Here is a 19,217-nt window from a genome sequence, read left to right as displayed (position 1 = left end):
TTTTCAAACCCATACTGTTCGCAGCATCCCCACCATCTATGCCCCTGCCCCCTGAAGACTTGTGTAGTGCAAGACGATATCTGAAACAGACGGTGGTTGTAGGTTTACCATGCAGGAACCCAGCTGTGCGCTCTGCCGGCTGTCTGTCTGTGTTTGTGTACATGCTGTCTGTGTTTGTTTGTTGTGTGTACACGGCTTGCACAACCCCCAGGCAGAGAAGGCATAACATAGCATTAGTTACAGTGGCGCTCTCACGCTTACAGTCTCCCTAAAGGCTCACATTATAGCTCCAAACACTCACATGTGAGCGTTTGGTCCAAAATGATCCACACATTAACATTTCCTCACTGAAATTTTGAAGCCCTCTGCTGTATTTATCCCTCTTCTGCTTGTTAATGGGTTTCCGGTGCAAATTGTAGCTGCAATTTAAGCTTGATGGCGAGTGACAGGATGGATGAGTTAGAGCTGAGAGGCTGGTGGTATGAACAAGTTTTGTTGGCCTTTTGGACTTTAACTGTTCCTGGAGCTGGCTCACTAGAGCTGAAAATTGCCTCTGCCCTCTGGGATGCGCCCATGGCCTATCCTTTCTCTTTCTCTCTACCTCTCTCTCCCTTTCTCTCTCTCTCTCTTATTACATTCTCTTATTATATTCTCTGTACGCTGTAGTTCTGTCACATGTTTGTTACAGTTTGTTGTGGCAGATCGTATAGCATTCATGACAGTTTCATGGAAGTTCTGTGTCTTTTGCGCACTGGACGTATTGCCTGTACTGATTGCCAATTTGTTCCAGGATTGTTCTCAATATAGCATTTCTTTGTAGACATACTGTGGAAAAACTGCTAGTGTGCACTTCCTATCAGAATCAGGTAGAGGTGCAGGCCCAACACAGTCGATATAAAGAAGTAAATAGCGCTGATGAACTTGTTCAGTGTCTGTACTTGTTTCTGTACAATGCCTGTACACTAAATTATATTTGTTCAGTGCCTGTATGTTTTCATGTCTGTACTTGTTCAATGTCTGTACTTGTTTGTACCTACACTTTTTTACATTTCTGTACTTGTTCAAGGACTGTACAGGTTCAATTTCTGTACTTGTTTAATGTCTGTACTTGTTCGTACCAATACTTTTCAATGTCTGTACTTGTTCATACCTATACTTTTCAATGTCTGTACTTGTTCATACCTATACTTTTCAATGTCTGAACTTGTTCGTACCTATACTTTTCAATGTCTATGCTTGTTCATGTCTGTACTTGTTCAATGTCTGCACCAATCCAATACATGGACATGTTCAATGTCTGTACTTATTGAAACCTCTTACTTGTTTAATGTCTGTACTAATTCAGTGTTTGAACTTATTCAATGTCTGTACTTGTTCGAACCTATACTTTTCAATGTATGTACTTGTTCGTACCTATACTTTTCAATGTCTATGCTTGTTCATGTCTGTACTTGTTTAATGTCTGCACCAATCCAATACATGGACATGTTCAATGTCTGTACTTATTGAAACCTCTTACTTGTTCAATGTCTGTACATGTTCAATGTCTGTACTTGTTTTATGATTGTACGTATTCAATGTCAGTACTTGTTCTGTCTGTTGTTTAATGTCAGTACTTGTGTGTCTGTTTTTGTTCAATGTCTACCTGTTCAATGCCTGTGCAGAGACACTGAAACTGAATATATGGGTAATTTATCTCACATTGCCACTGTGAATATAAAATAATCTCTTACACACAGATGTTTAAACTCTTCATTAATGCAGTGAGAGAACTGTCCCTCTTGTGTCATGATCTTTGATGTAAATTTAATTATATATGTTGTTGTGTTTATATCAGTGATGTAGCTGTTTTGACAAAACTGTAGCTTTACTGTCCTTGTTGATCTGAATAAACACATTACTTCTGCCCTCTGGGATGTGCTCATGGCCTTTTCTCTCTTTCCCCCCCCCACCCCCCCCACCCCCCCCACACACACTTGCACATTGTCTTTGATCAAAGCAGAATCCACTTTGTATGATGGATTTCAGGAGTGATATGAAAAGCCTCACTGAAAATTTTCAATCAAGAATCAAGTGCAGCACCGGTGAGTCTATATATACGTAGTCACGTATGTTTCCCTTATTAGAAATCCATGTACACTTGAAGCAGTAAAGGAGCAGGAGAGTTACTTGAATAGGAGCAGTGGGCCTTGTCTGTAGGTATAAAGTTATTTGTATGGTTATGGAAGGCCAAGAATAAGTGAAGCAGGACTCTCTCATTTCTGATTCGCTCTGCCTCTCTGCTGGAGTACACAGATGAGTAAATCTCTCATATGTCTGATCAAGCTGTACATTCACATGCAGGTTTTGTTTTTTTAACATACTGCCAGATTAAACATATGTGCCATATGTATTATGTAGCTGCTAATATAATAATAAAAATGCTTAAAGATATATCACAGATAATAATAAAGATTTACTGTAATACTAAAAATTAGAATGCTTGTTACTGATCGTAACATATGGTTAATTTATAGCTAAATATTAGGTCCTTTTAAAGTATTCATTTTACTGTAGTTGGTTGATTCTGAAGACTTCATTTCCTAACTTTTTTAACCATTTTTACAAGTTGAAACAAACATAATATTATAAATCATTCATATAAATCTTTTTAATTAAGTTAAAAAGAAATAAATACGAAAACAAAGCATGATCTGTTATATGGTCTGTTCTGTTATATCGAAAATTGGAAATGTTCCAAATTGGGTTGATTTTAACTCAGCATTTTATGGGAGTGCATCTACATTTTCTATCCACATAATATTACATACAAACATTTGAAATAATATTAACAATTTTAACTTTAAATTCCTTAAATTCAAAAAAGGAACATGGCTTATGTGTTTTTCACTGGTTGTCCCTCCATCTTATTTGTTGGCAGGAGGACGCAATGTGTGCACGTGTGTGTGCATGCCTAAGTCTGATTCTTTATGACAGACAGAAGTAGTATCTGACATCTTCCCAGCTGCTACTGTCAGCCTCCAGTATGAGGGCACAGTGTGCACACACACACACTGCCTCACACATGAAGGGACATGCAGGCAACAGTAAAAGTTGGAATAGCTGTTGCATTAACAGTGGCCATTTGAAGCACTGATGATTCTGAGTTGATGAGTCTGATGAGCTCAGATGCTTTCTAAACCCAGTACTAAACCCAGTTCTAAACCCAGTCTTCGTAGAATTTACTAGCCAGTGTTTTTGGTAGAATTAACTAGCCAGTGTTCTTCATAGATTGTACTATCCAGTGTTCTTTGCAGATTGTACTAACCAGTGTTTACTGTAGAACGTACTAGCAGTATTCATTGTACACTGTACTAGCCAGCGTTCATTGTAAAATGTATTAATCAGTGGGTGTTCTTTGCAAAATGTATGTCAGAGTTTCATCTTAAATATACAAGCCATTGTTCTTTCTAAAATGTACCAGGCAGTAGTTTAATATTTTGGCCCGTATAACGTGTTCTTATTAAAAGTTGTTAACCAGTCAGTTGTCAGTTAGTGTTGCTACCTAAAACATACTTGCTGGGACTACTATTCAAATATACTAGCTTATAGTTATCTATAAGTGTTCTCACCAAAATATATTGGACAGTGTTCAACCAATCAGATATTTGTCAGTGAATGACAAAATAATTAAGCCTAAGGTAGATCAGAGTGTCATGCTACACAAACAACCCTTTGCCGTCATAAACAGGCCTTTGAGCTGCAATGCTTTTCAGAGTAAACCGCAGTTTCTCACTGTGGCTGATGAGATCAGTGCAGCTGTTATTGAGAGCTGTGCGTTTTTACACATTGATATTCCACTCATGAGACTGAAGTCAGGCACCACATCTGAGAAAAGATCAAACGCTCACACAAACACACACTTTTCAGTCTTCACAACTTAGTGTACTGATGCAGACACACACACACGCACACACATTAAGCAGACTTCCGGTAAGGGTGTCTGTAACTGATTTGACTGTGCTTGCGTACTATATGGATTTCCCTCAGTGGTGAGAGCAGTCAGTTAAAGCTGTGCTGAACTGCACTGTTCTCTAATCTCTCTCCTGTGGTGTGGCTGAGTCGAGTCCCAGGTGCGTGAGCTGATAGATGGAGACACTCTGTGCTCAATGGGGCACCAAGGACAGATGCAGCACCCCTGGAATAGGCTCTCATATACACACGCACACATACACACATACATGCAAGCACGGCCATTAGTGCCAGCTGGTAAATTGGGCATGGTAGGCAAAGCGTGCTTGGTTAGTAATAGCACCACACAGCATCCACACACGGGTGATACCACTGCAGCTGTTGAGAAAGAGAAAATGGATATGTGGGTAATGTAAGGGTTCTTTTACAGAGCCCTAGGTTCCAAGGTATTGACCAGGTATGTGTACAGGGCAATTACTTTGATGGCAATTTAACATGACTAACTAAATGACAGAGTAATACACAGTGGATTCTAGCTAACTGGATAGATGTGGTATGATATATAGACCTTTTTTTATTTTAGTCTTTTTTTTCTGATATAGCTAGAACCTGTAAGGCATTCCAGTGTAATGTGGTTATACTGTGCATATGTGTGTCTGTCTGTCTGTTTGTGTGCTTGAACATGCTCCTCAGGGGCACCGGCTATTATGGCCTAATCTTTGCCCTGTTCTGTGTAGGGCTGTCCTGCTGTGGCTGGCCATCAATATAATGGATGGCAATGAGAGAAGAGCATTATCCTGCTCTCCCCCTCTCGGCAGGTGTGTGTGTGTGTGTGTGTGTTGATTTCCATGTGCTCCCCAGTGAACCACACACACCTGCAACGGACACCCGGTGAGAAATACTGTGGTGTTACAAAATGGAAAAATGTGCAGGAGAGCATTTCCCTCTCTGGAGTTTTGGGTTTAGGAGATGTCTTGGCTTCCGCTGCTGCCCTTAAAACACTGCTGTTTTTTCGCTGTTTTCTATGATTACAGCAAACTGATGCCTGGGAAATGGCAGGAAAGCAATTCCATGGTGCACTTGTGGATACGAACTTAGGCTTTTTCCAAATGTTGCCCTTATTTGCAGATAATTCTGGGAGCGGATTTACATCATGAATATTCCACTCAGCCAATAAGGCCTGCGTGTCATTGTGTTTGAAAAGGTCAGACTGCAGGAGGAACGGCGTCCTATTGTTTATTCTGTGTAATACACTGAGCTTGTCAGTCTGAGTGCTCAATGAGACCCATTTTGCCGAGCTGTTTATGAGTGCGGTTATTGTTCTGTCCTAGACCTTCTCAGCAGGTGTCACTGTGCTACAGCTCCACCCCTCTCATCCGCAATCTTCACTCATACAGCTTTAAGTGTCTCATCAAAAGCTCAGACACAGCTCAACTTGACCTGATACGACTCTCAGACGGCACTTTATAGAACCTCCCGACCCAGACCTGCTGATTGTATCCTGAACTCTACTGCGTCTGCAATCACAAAACTTCTGTCGTCCAGTTTGACTACTGAAATCACTTTACTTTATTTGAAATCTAGGCCTAGGCTCAATGCCAATTTTGGAAACTGGCTCATTTAGGCTTAAAAGTATGTTTGTGTTGATTATCATGGTTTTAATGTTCTCAATCAGAGGAATCTGTATTACTCTGTGAGACGGTTTCCCAGAGCGGGATTAAGCCTTATCCTAGGTCTGCATTACACCAAAATCACACCTTTTGTCCAAAGATAAGACTTAGTAAGAATTTAATTAAGTAATATCTTCCAAATGAAAACAATGACTGATTATGACCATGGCCTTTAGCCTATGAAGATCTGGGAGAAGACTGAAGAGAGGGGAGAGAACTCAGAGAACTTTGGGCTGAAGTTCAGGTGGCTTCTGCTTGTGGTTGGAAGCTAGTCCACACTTTCTAGTAAGTGGAGCCAGGAATGAGAGATGGCACTGTTAAAAGGGAGGAGACGGGGTGGTGGAGGGTTGTGAAGACTTGTCAAAGTCATGTGAGCAAGGTAGAGATGATATTTATAGGACGTTAGATTGGGACGAAGGGCTTCATTCATGCTCCTCCTCCCAAATTTCCTAACATAACTAATCAAAGGTGAAAATTAATTGTAATGCCAGTTCCCATGCAACCAACAATACATGTGAAGATGAGATGTAGACAAGCGAAGTTACAGTTAGCTAGACAGCTCCCATCATTAAAATAAGAAAAAAAAAGAACTGTGATGATCTGTAAGTTTTATTAACCACAGTCAACCAAGCTGAGAACATCACCCCAGTTGCTCCACCTTGCTGAGTGTCTCTATTGATGTGACAATAAGAAGCTTGCTTTTCCGGCACACCAGACAACTGCTTCTATTAAACAGTCGCATCTTCCATGTTCCATAGTCCATTCTCCTCATTATATTTTGCTGCAATATTGTATTTGGCAAGTTTCTACTGACATTAATATATGGCTTGCGATATTATGCTAGTAACTTGACACATGTGCCTAAAACAGCATGCTATGTTCAGTAGATTGGGCAAATTGTAGCTGTAGAAGCTTAATGGGCCTGGATCATGGGGAAAAAAAATGGATTTTCATAAAAAGTTTCAAAACTACTGTTAGCTCCCCAGTGTAATTATAGAGACTAAGGCTGATCTTAGTTCTTTATTTTTGTGATGAAAACAACACATTTACACATCTGGCCATTCTGCTTACTGCTGTTTAGCTGTGCCCATTCATGCACTCATCTGTTTCCTCTAGTCTTAAAAAAGGCATGATGACAAAAACAGCCTGATTAATTCAAAGGAACAAAAAAGTTTAAAAATGGTCATTATGTACTTAATGCATTTAAAGGATTATTTCAGTTTGACCTCAGGGGAGAAAGTAAAACAGTTAGTTAGAGTTTTAGAGTTAGAGTACTACTGGGGTTCTCCTAAAGTTAAGACAGAATGTTGGTCCAGTGAGAATGCTTCTGTAATCTTATTTCTACCATCATCTGGAGTTAAGATAAGACAATGAACGTAAGAACTGCTATCCTATAACAATGTATGTCTTAAGTTCTGTCCTAACTGAAATTGTCCTGTCCAATGGAAACCCAAATATGCAATGCAATAATGCTAGAAAAATGCTAGAAAAGTCCCCACATCAGTTATGTAAGTGCCTTAATAACATAATACAGAGCAATTCATTAAATAAATATACATTTTATTCATCTAACATAGTCTTGGTGATGCGTTTTAAGGCTTTGGTTTCATCACCTTTAACCCCTTAAACAGCCTAGGGTCGGCCTAGGGACGAAAGTGTCATTACAAACATTACATAACTGTCTTAACTTTACTCTTTACCAAAGAGTAGCCCCATAAGTTTGTACAGAAGTCCATGAAGTTACTGAATAATACACTTTAGTGTGTAATAAGCCTTGAAGTGTTAAGGGGTTAACTCACTACAGTAAATTCATCTGCCAGAATAGATGTTATGTGTTTTTGTCCAGTTTGTGCACAGCAAACTGTATCAGTGTGTGAAATTTGAGTTTACTGTGTGCTGCAGTATTTATTTCTTTCTAAAAGAAGCTCCATGCCTTTATTGTTGGATGCACTGTTTCCGGGCAAAGGGATTATTAACAATTTTCTTCATTGAAATAATGTTAAAATGTTAAAAATATGACTGCACTGAGGAATGACGTTATTAAAGAAGAAGAGTAGATTAAAAGGCAGAATAAGCTGCTTTTTGCCTCCGCATTAAAAGTGTCAAATGTCAAATTTCCATTGCAGTTCCCAGCACTCTCCGTGCCCTGATTTCAGTTTGCTCTTACACAGGACTACACAGGCTAAATGTCTCACACGCAAGTGTTTGAGCCAACGCGATCACTCTTTATTCCTCCTTTAATTTATTTATTTTTGTGCAGTAAAAGCACAGCAAAGACAGCAGCGAGGAATGAAAAAGAGGGATGAGGGAAAAGTGGAGCTGTTTCTCATGCCCTTGTAGGAGGGGCAATGAGGCAGTTGCGTGTATAAGTCTTGGTGTGTGTGTGTGCTGTGCTCACGTCACTGTCACCCCTCTTCTAACCCTTTCCCTCGTGTTGCTAGTGATGTATCGCTGGCGTGCTGCCTTTAGATGAAGAGCTGGGGTACTCATTAAGATTAGGAGCGATAGAGAAAATGGGGAAAAAGAGAGTGCAGGAAGGACAAGAGCAGGAAGGAGATAAAGCATTTGCCTTTTGGAGTTGTTCCACCTCTGTTGTTTTCAACCGTTCTTTCTCTCAAGTGCAGTTGCTGTTTTTCCCAGGGAGACTACATTGTCGATGCTGAGTAGTTTTTATGTTTATTTCTGTCCAGAAATGTGCTGTTGCTTCTCATTACTTTTAATAGTGTCACAGTGGCTCTTCTAACACATCCAAACATTGTATGGCATGCTGGGAGCTGAATGTTGCTGTTGCACAGGATGGATCAAGGGTATTCACTCTCGGCCCTGGGGGGTCCGGCACAGTTTAGTACTTTCCCTGCTAAATTAGCAGTAATGAGTGAGTTAAGCCAGGTGTGCTTGAGCAGGGAAATCCAGGGAAACTGTGTTGGACTGTTGCCATGCAGGTGCCAGAAAATAAACAGACAACCCCTGCAATACATTATTCTTTTTTGTAATAAAAGACATGTCAAGCTAAAGCTGTAATTTTCCTATTAAATGTATTGTTCATCTATACGTAGAAAAACTCTTGTCATAAATCTGGGCCCATGCCTCCTCTGAGCAGGCCAAAGGCAGCAGTGGCAAGAGAATGAAACCTCAAAAGAATCCAAGACTCAAAGGGAGAACCAGTCCTCCTCTGCTTGGCAAAAAGTTGTACTATCTACTAATCCAACTTAGCCCAGAGAAATCCTTTGGTTACTGCAGGTGACACTGCCACTTGAAGTGTGCAAAAGAAAGAGCAAAAGATAACACTAGACCTCACCAGTGCAGCTGTGGACTGTGATGATTTGTGGGAGCTACACATTCGTTGTTCTTGTCCTCAGAGATGATGCTCAAGCCTGTTGGTTTTCTTAAGAATTTTAAGAGTGAGAATTTGAAGTCTTTTCATTGGTTCTAGCTAATGCCAGGTAGAGTAGTTATAGCCTAACCCTGTGCTACCCCTGCCTCTTATGCCTTATCAGAAGGGCCATGCCAAAGCTTCTCCTCTCCATTATTACACACCCTATAAAAAGCTTCTCTTCCCTCACCTTCTCCTGATAAAACTGTGAATGTGAATCCCACCACCACCACAGCTGTGAATCCCATGTCAATCCCACCACCACCACAGCTGCTCCATCTCTTCCAACTCATGCTTGCTCTTTGCTCAGCAAGAGGGGGTCTGGCTTCAAGTTTCATCAGCTGAAGCTGCCCAGAACTCCTCCCAGAACTCACTGAATGTATTGTGTTGAAGCGTGATGAATACAGAGTAGTTGATTTCAGGATTTGAAGCCACCTGGCACAGTTAACTGACTATTCGAGCATCCATGCACATCTCTAATTTGAACTTGTAAACAATTTGAATTTGTGAACAAAATCAACCCCCAAATCATTTCTTTATTAGCAGCCTTTTTTAAATGATGCCTAACATGCACTGTGTGACATTTCAGCTCGATCAGACTGTAGATCCTCTTCTGCCGACCAAAAATAAGTTTCTGTTCTGATGCCAAAGAGGGTCATGGTGCATGATCGTGTGATCAGTGTTTGGTGATAATCAGAGTAAGTGTTTGTGAGTTCCAGCTGCTTAAGACAAATAAGCCGCAGCATGCGGTATTTGATTAGCCCATGAAGTTGTAGAGTCAACTCTGTTAAGCTGTGGACCTCACTTTCATGTAGGTCGGGCAATCAGCCAGAGACCGGTTTGTAAAAGTGGGTTTTGCATATAATGCAAATTAGCAAAAAAGCTGTGATGGCAAAAATGTATGGTCATCGTTTGGCCGAATATATTGTTATTCTATTCTTAAAAAAAATTAGGAGAAGAAATTGAAAGTGATCGGACGACTGGTAAGTCGACTGTGTGGTGATATAGCCCAGCTACTTTGCAAATAAGGGTCACCTACAATTTACTGTGAGCTTAAACAAAGGTTGATTGACTGATTGATTGATTAAACTGTGGCTCTGTGGGTTAGGACTTAGCACTTAGCAGTCATTAATATGACTTGAAAGAGAAATAACACAGTTGTCAGTCCCTTTTTGCATGCCATTTAATACGTTTCTCAGAGCGAGTAGACTAATTGGATGGCAGTCCCTAGCCATATGGCACCTGTCCTCATTACCGTACGTGATGGGCAGTGCAGTTGCAGGATGAATGTTCAACTGTGACCTGCTGCTTTCACAAATCTGCTGCGAATGCTCCTGGAATGAGGCATAGGCCTACTGCTAAACACTAACCCAAGGGAATTTAGCTCTGATCACAGTATCGTATGCGTGACCTGTCGTCATCTCGGCACTGAGCTCTCTCTGATACCACCTGTCATACTGTCAGCTGACACACAACAGAATCGATTTATCCACCTTATTCCCCAGTCATTTACGAACACCCCAAATGGAATTACTTTTATATTAGATCAGGCTCTTTCATCACGTCATGACTATAAAAGTAGAAAGGTTCTGGATTTTTATTTTTACAGTTTTTAAGAGCTAAAAACGTAAAAGAGAAAGTTCTGGCATACATGTATGCAGTATTTTTCATTTACGCACACATGACAACATTTTGTAGTATATTTATTGGTGCAAAGAATGTGTGATTTTTGGGGTATGAAAGTGAAAGGTCTGAAAAAACTTAATTCATTGAAACATTCATCTTCTTCCTAGTTAGGTTTGCCTAATTGGCTTAATTTAATTAAATAATAAAAAGAAAATAACATATTAAATGTGGCAAAGTAATTCAGTAATAAATAGAACATTTTCACTTATTTACGCTAAGAAAATGAACAATCCATGTCATTTGCATTCTGTATGACCACACATATCGCCAGTATCGGACAAAACTCTGACTTTGCTGTTTTTGACTTTTTGACATAATGTGAATCTAGCAGTTGTTCTTTATATTGAGTCAGAATTTTGTGATGAATGAATCAAAAGAAATGTTTCAAAATGACTTGGAATAAAATATTTTTACATTGACTTCCATTGAAAGTTAAAAAAGATTTTTTTCCTACTATGAACCCCTATGAACTTGGAGATATAAGGTTTTTGCATGACAGCGATGATATAGTTCATCTTGAACTTTTCTGTTAAAATTTCTGAAGTTGAAATGCCAAAATTCCCAGGTGTGGTCTCAGACTTCTGGACTCCTTCTGTACATATTCTTTAGCTGATTGTTTCTAAAGAGTGCAACAGCATGAAATCAGGGGAAAATTTCCATCTGAAAGTTCTTGACAATGCAACAAACGTCGCATTTGTCAGCTCCGTATGGTGCTAGCGAGGTAGCTCTCAGGCTTTTGATGACGTCTACATCTGTTAAAAGGCCAAGGGAGTACAAGTCAGCAGTGGAAATCTTTTCTTCTACTTCTGACGCCGAACAGGCGGGCTTTCCGCCCATCACCAATTATCTTTCAGTCCCTGGAGCAGCTCTCCTCCTTTTTTGTCGACATCAATTATACATACGATATACTAAATACTTTAGATTTGCATAATTCCTAGCATCCCAGTTGGCGCAGAAGCTGAAAAAACTGGCAGTTCAGAGAGATGGTGATGGTAGAGTTCACCTCTCAAGCGTAGAGCCCAGGAGGAAAGCTGAGGCACTTCAGAATCAGGTTGCTCTTTTTCTTTCACAGCTTTAATTTAAGCGATTGTAATTGAGTAGCTTTGACTTGATATCTTGGTTTAGCGAGGAACAGGCTGTGTAGGCTGACAGACTGCGTTTTATGGACTTGTCAAGCGGTTTGCGGCTGCGTTCTGTCTGCACCAGGGAGAGTGATGGGCGCCTCTGCTGATGGACAGGCTCCAAAGCCTGTCACAGTTTGTCTCTCCCTCGCGTTCCATGGAGCGAAACTAGCATAAGCCCTAGCAGAAGATCCAACTGCTCATCTGGTTGCACCATATGACAGTCATCCTGGGTATTGATGGAGATAAGAACGTGAACGGTTTGTTTGTGCTGTTTGTAGGCTTTCTGATCCAGGGTTTACTATGTTTAATTAATGGCTGTAAAAATTAATTCCAGGTAATCTTCTGTTAATTAGGGTTTCACAGAAAGATGTTCCAGATTGATGCAGCGTATGATGTTAAATGGAGCAGGAGAGGGATGAGCGAGTGATGTGGCTGTCAGCTCCGTTAAAGCCGATGAAGCTCTGTGATCCCACAGAGAGGTGACTCAGGGCTGTAATGTGTTCCAGTGTTTATGGTGTTTAGATCCTCTCGCTCTCTCTCTCTCTCTCTCTCTGCAACAGAGAGGAGGAGTAATCCTGTTAAAACGCTGCTTTGTGTTTGAGTGGGTGAGCAGCCTGGGGCACTGCTTGCCTCACATATGCAGTCGCACCGCCATCTATAACGCCGGAGTAGGGCATTTGTGTCTGTGATGTTGCATTAGTGCAGGACTTCTAGGGCTGGACAGATTACTGTCCTAGTCCTGGCCTAAGTTACACTGCCACTTGGATCTGCCATCCCATTTTCTTTTTTGCAGTAAATCTATTGAGTGTGGATTGTAAGCGTACATGATGTGTGGAATCCCTGCCTCTTATGCTTTAAAGACATGTTCCCAAGCTCTCCTGGAGATGCGTCTCTACAGAGATACGGAGAATTGGAGAGTTTACAAGACGCAGATCAAACGTAGTTCTAAATATAAACATCAGTGCAGAATCACCATGGTAAGCATCGGCAGTCTGTGTTTGCTGTCTTGCATAATGAATGGCAGTAAGCCCCTGAAGAGAGCGGAGTAGACAGGGTGAGAGATATAGATGGGCTAAAGATCAGCAGCGGATTGGCGACCGTCCAGTCAGTAGTGGAATTGTAAAGAGCCTTGGCCAGTGTCCGAGGCATGTAGAGTAGCTTATTTGGAGTTATTGGCAGATCTGGAGAATGACTTACAGGTAATACAACAAAGAATTATTCATATACTTCTAAAAACAGATAAGAATTGTATTAATCATTTAGCAAGTACGGTCCTGGCAGGGGAACTGGAATAGGACGTTCAGAGGTGGACGTGGCGCACAACTCAGCTTTAATTATACTCATGTATCTGACCTTCTTCCCCAGCACACAGCAACACATTTAATCAAGTTATGTATCCTTTGTGCTGAAGATATACTTTTAAACAGCATGGAAAATATATTTTTTTGCTTTGCCTCTGATAATTTAACCACCCTGTCACAAACTATAACCTCAGTAGAACCTGACATTTGACATCGAATTCTGTTCCCATTTGTAAACAAACACGGCTGCCTTCATTAATCTCTAGCTTTTAACTCGAATTTACTGTGCAGAAGCTACGGTCACTAGAATGTAACAACAGCGCTGTTTTAAGGTGGTATATAAGCTTTATCCTCTGAGATAAACTGACCCACTTTTGATCATTAGAGTTCTAAGAGTGAAATATAAATTGTAGACCATTTTAGTGCCACACACTGATGAATCATGCTGTTATATTGATGACTGGATTCAACCTGGACTGTGGGTGTGAGGTTAACACAGTTTTTTCTTTTTTTACTTTGACCAGAAATAAATGCATACCACCTAAAACCTGTACACTAGAAAGCAGCCTCAGTTACATACCAAGACCATTTTATGGTAATTTACCACTAATGTTCAAATATCCCTTAAACTGGATTTTAATCTATACATATTTTTATATTCTCCATGAAATTCTGGTTAATAGGGACTAATTCCGGAATCACACACATAATAGACTTCAGCAAAGTAGAAGTAGAAAAGCTGAAAACTCAAATGTTAAAATAGAAACGTTCCACTTTATCAGTGCTGCAGCAACCCTGCTCACTAAACATGGCAGTTTTTTACTGCAACAGAAATGGTAAGTATGTGGTAATTGTAATGCAAGCTTCAGCAAAAGTTCCACCAGGAGACTCTAATGCTACACCATCTTTACCTACCATCACCAGCTTCCACCTGACTTTAAAAGTCACTACTTGCACGTCTTGCCTCCACCAATTTGGTCCTGCCTCCTTGCAAAAGGGGTTGGCTTCGCCTCTGCCTTCCATGAACTACAGGATCTATTAGGGTCCAGGTGTTACTCTAGACTGATGTTGTCTACGCCAAAAAAACTCATCTTGCAATTACTGTTGTCTTCAAATTGTTAAAATTAATTAAACTGTTAAGATTAAAGTTTTCCCTATTTACTCCCCCCCCCTCTCTCTCTCTCTCTCAAAAACCTAAAACATTGCCTATGACCACTTTATTATTATGTATTATAATATATTTTTATATTTTTTCCTTTTTATTATTTTTCCCCCAATAAGTTAATTGTGCCAAAATGACAGTATATTAATAATAATACATGGAATTTAAACAGGTGTGCCCTTTAGCACCTGGCTGTCTCTCTCTTTCTCTTTCTCTTTTTCTCTCTTCTTGAACTGGATGTCCCTTTATTAACTCCTGTTATTTGAGAGTAGCCTTTATTCTTCTCTTAGATTCGTCAGGATATGAAAACAAGCAAGCTACCAATGATACGACATCAAACTCACCACAGACTTGCTCTTATGCTTCTCTCTCTCTCTCTCTCTCTCTCTCTCTCTCTCTCTTAACTGTAGCCCTCTTTAAACAGCCTCTTGCCTTTAGGTTGTCAGCTATGCAGCACTGGGATTAAAGTCCACTCATAAAATAATTAGTTTTCCTAATTTTCTCATGTTTGTAATAAAGCAATTGGGCTACAACATTGAATTTGAAAGCAGCCCAGTAGACCCTCTACTCTAGTTGTAGAAAGGTATCCTACTTCTAAGCACACAGAGGCATATGGCAGGCATTATAGGTGTCACATCACATCATACAACATAATCTAATACTTTCTAAAGCATGATAAACACTTCACACATTTCATTCAAATAATGATTCAAGTATTACTACAAGTAACTGCGGTAACTTGAGCAGTTAAACCTATCAGGTCAAAAATTGGATTGATACCATAGAAGAACCTTTCAAATGGTGGATTCTTTGAAGCAATACTCCAGAGTTTTTCTATCTAATCTCTAGTCTGCTGCATGTGTAGTGTATTATCGATCACCTTAATCAATAATTTAGATGCCTTTCCACATAGCCAGCATATTCTATTATAAGCCTGTTTCGAGTCAATGGGGTTTCTGTTCTTTCGCTGCAGGGAATATAGGCAGCTGTTCAGCTGGTCTGGTCTGGTAAGCATCCATACACTACAAATGTGGCAGATAGATGTTCCTTTAAAGCAGTACTTTCCATCTCTATTCCTAGGGTACCTGCCCTGGATATTTTGGTGTGTTACGTGATTCAGACACACCTGATGCAACTAATCAGCTTAGATTAACACTGGAATGCACAGGTCAGGAGTATTCCATGGACAGGGTTGGGAACCTGTGCTTTAAAGAATCATCCGTTGCTTCTTTTAGCAGATGCCACCGATCTGCTGTGATCAAGAGCGCAGAAGTAAATTAATCTCATAAAAAGAAGCTACTCTGGAGTTACTCTGCTTCTTTAATGGCTCAATATTAACGACTAAAATAGGTCATATTCCAGAGGTTATGCAAAAAATATAATTCGAAAATACTAGAAATGACAAATCCTTACATGTAACTGAGTAAATATGGCTAAAGACCACACACATCTGGCCAAAATATGCTAATTGTTTCTTCTTTGTTGTGAGCAGCAAAAATCAAGAAGGACAAGCAGATGACTGTAGGAAAGGACACCACAAAAGTGTGACAGAGCCATATGGTCAGGTTATTGTTTATGACCTGGGCATTCTGGTCAGGCTCAATGTGTCAGGACAGTGTTGGGTGCCCCTCACCATCACATGCATCCCACAAAGCCCACCTCAAATCCTTCCTCATCTGTAGTTCTGACCGATCCAACCTGATCTCAGAGCTGTTTCACCGTGCAGACATGTCTCTCCTACACACATGTACACACACACACACACACACACACACATCAGCTGAATTGTAAGTTAAATAATTCAACCCACTGGATTAAAGAGAAATGTCCTTTTTTTTCTTTGCATAGCGTTCTCCAAACGGACAGAATCGATCTTCTATGAACAGACGGAGAGAGATAAATGCATTCAGTCGTTTCAGAGGCAAGGCAGAGGCAAGTTTTATCTCTCTATGAAAAATGACCATTTCGACTGCAGCCCTGCACTATGAATTAGGCTGCTGCTTAAAATAATTGATGAGAAAGAGAGAGATTTAGAGATAGAGAGTGCGTTTAAAGAAAAAACAAAACATGGCAGTTTCAGCATATCAGTCAGGCTGCAGACAAACATGCTGAAGGCTGGCTTGGTTGATATGAACTATGAACAGGTCAGTGATACTACAGAGAGTGGTGTCACACCTGACTGATGGCTTCTTCAGCAGCACTACTGTTCTGTAGGTCTTCAGGGAGACGATGACCTGAAGTGTTTGGTAAAGATGAATGAGTGAAAGCATAGAGCGCCCTGAGAAGATGAAAGATCTCTCAGTCTCTAGGCTTTAGACTGATATTTCAACAAATCAGTGATAAAGATAACCCTTTGTCACTGATCCACTATAGATGAATGATATGGCAAAAAAAAAAAAAAAAAATCAAGACAATGTTTATTTGACATACAGACAAAATGTGTCTGATTTTGAAAACAGCTCTGGTGTAATGAGCAGAACATCAGCTTGGGACTAGAAGCTGGAAGTAAAAGTAGGATAAGTGGAACATTTAGCTCCTCCCCCAATATTGCTGGTTGATGTTTTTTTGAGCAAGTCATCTAACTCTGAAATGCTCCAGCTGAGGATTCCACTGCCATCACAGAGGATGGGCTAAATGTGTTGGCTAAATTCTGCTGTGAAATGGCCTTAAAGTATAGTGTAGTGACTCCAATACTAAATTTGCTGTACTAAAATAAGATTAATTATGATATTTGAAATGCATGATAGAAATAACATGTTCAGATCAGTGTTTATTAGAATCTGGAAGTTCATATCATCAGCTTATATTGTTATATTATATTATCAGAATCTCATATTGTTTATATACTGTGTATATATAAAATGAACATGATAGTGCTAAAATGTGTCATTTCCCATTTCTGGATGTTACTGTCAGTAAAATGAGAATTTTAATGAAATCAAAATACAGTAATTTTGTTTTAAGACTAAATGAATGCAAATGTAATCATTTTTGTACACATTTAATCACATTTAAATAATTATGTAATGTAAAACCTAATGCAAAAAATGATGGTCATCTACAGACTGAAGTTCATCATAATCATTTACCATTAGAAGTTACTGCTGTTGTTGTGCTGAACGTTGTAATGCTATTACACACTGACATGATGAATTACAGTTATGTAAAGAATTAGATTTACATTCTGTGATCTATCGCCATGTTCAGGTCTGCACTTCTGACATTTTCTGTTAGATTTCATGTCAAATAAGACGTTAAGAAGATTTTTCAAACATGATGACAGAAATTCTGTTGAATTTCTGGGATAACATTGCCACCAAAGACCACCCTGGTTCTGATCCCTCTGGAGTGCAGCACAGCAAATAAACCACATAAGTATTCAACAGTTTTCTTCAATACTGTATTCATTTATGTGTCAGTCCACAACATGAGGAGATTCGCCCGCACAAGCTAATCAAACCTATTCACCAGATCCATTAGTCACCACTGTGCTAGCGGTATCATCTCAAATACCCCTGACAGAAGTAGAGATGCACTCTGTAATGCACTGCCGGATTCTCCATTTGGCCCTGAATGGAAAAAAGAAAAAAATACCTGAATGTCAAAAGAAGATTGGGGGATTTGAGCAGACGCCTCGGCTAGACTTTTGACCTTCACAAGGGCCTGACAGGATGGTGAAGGTCACGTATTTCACACTTCCTGGATCTCTACAGGCTTAGAGAGGTGAATGAAATGTTTGCAGAGATTTAGGCAGTCAGGTGAAGGTCAAACTCTTGGGCAAAGGGCAACACAGTGCAGTGCTCCTGTGGGAAAACTGAAGATATTACCAGTCCCCAGAGTTCCACAGCCCTGCCACTGTGAATGACCTTGCTTTATGATGGAACTGTGTACATTCAGCTTCAGCTGTGTCTGTGTGGGTCATTATATATAAATATATCTCATAGGACGTCAAGGCTACAGGTGATGAGCATAAGTCCTTGTTGAGAACCACATTTATTCAATGATACATGACTCTCAGCTCCAGATTAGACACAGTTTCACACATTCTTTTGGAAGCACCACCTGTTCAGATGCTGGCCTGTACGCTTTAAAAGCAAAGGTTCCCAAATGGTTGTTGACTTATACGTGTCTTATACATATTGTACATCTTTATTTTTGTTGGATGTTATAAATATTTAAATGGTTCTTCACACCAATATCTCTTTTATTAAAGAACATCATCGCAAAAAGCACCCAAGCCCCCAAATCTTTACCAAAAGATGTTCAGGGCTGTAGTCAGCAAATCTGATCCCGGAGAGCTCCCTTCCTGCAGATTTCACCTCTAATCCCAAAAATCCAAAATATACCTCACTCAGCTAATCACTGACTTCTGAAGGCAAGAATGATTGATCAGGTGGGGTCGATTAGGGATGGAGTCTATAGGAAGGCAGATCTACATAAGCAGGGTTGATGATGACCACTGTTCTAGGGCATCACTGCAAAGAACCATTTTTGACACCTTACCTAACACGCATCTATCTGTAATGGGAGGGTAATATGGTAAAGATCTCTGGCAAAGTATCTTCATGTTGGCACATGCCGTAAATGTTATATCCTAGTGCTTTACATTTTTCTTCCCTAAAGATTAAAAGACTAAAAAGTTACTAAATTAACACAAAATTAGGCCAACACACTGCTGTCCCACTTTTACAAAGGCTATGATTTTGCTGACAGTAGCGAAACATAACACTGTCAGTGCAAAAATAATTAGTTTGAGAGGAGCAGAGAGTGACGATGCTTAGAGGAATTGCTGTGACGTTAGCTGTGTTCTCTATGTGCCTTACACATAGTGATATTTTCTGGAAAGACGTTTTCATATTGTATCTTCTGGCATTTTTGGTGCATTTGCAGTGGTGGATACTGTTGTTGATTGTTTTAGATAGCACAGAACAAACAAATCTTTTTTTTTAT

General features: G+C 39.9%; 1 protein-coding gene across 6 annotated transcripts in view; it reads right to left on the bottom strand.

The window, feature by feature from the left end:
- Positions 1-19,217, bottom strand: part of chrm2a (cholinergic receptor, muscarinic 2a) — a 120,821-nt gene that overhangs the window by 19,040 nt on the left and 82,564 nt on the right. Inside the window, exon 3 of one of the 6 annotated variants that reach the window (XM_072672446.1) lies at positions 15,927-16,004. The exons of the other annotated variants lie outside the window; for them this stretch is intronic. The gene's annotated coding sequence lies outside the window, so the exon portion shown is untranslated. The remainder of the gene's footprint in view (positions 1-15,926; positions 16,005-19,217) is intronic. 6 annotated transcript variants of the gene reach the window in all.

This window comes from Salminus brasiliensis, chromosome 2 (assembly GCF_030463535.1).
Source record: "Salminus brasiliensis chromosome 2, fSalBra1.hap2, whole genome shotgun sequence".
In the NCBI taxonomy this organism is placed as follows: domain Eukaryota; kingdom Metazoa; phylum Chordata; class Actinopteri; order Characiformes; family Bryconidae; genus Salminus; species Salminus brasiliensis.
The sequence above is the reverse complement of the archived record's forward strand: the minus strand, read 5'-3'. Positions and strand labels throughout refer to the sequence as shown.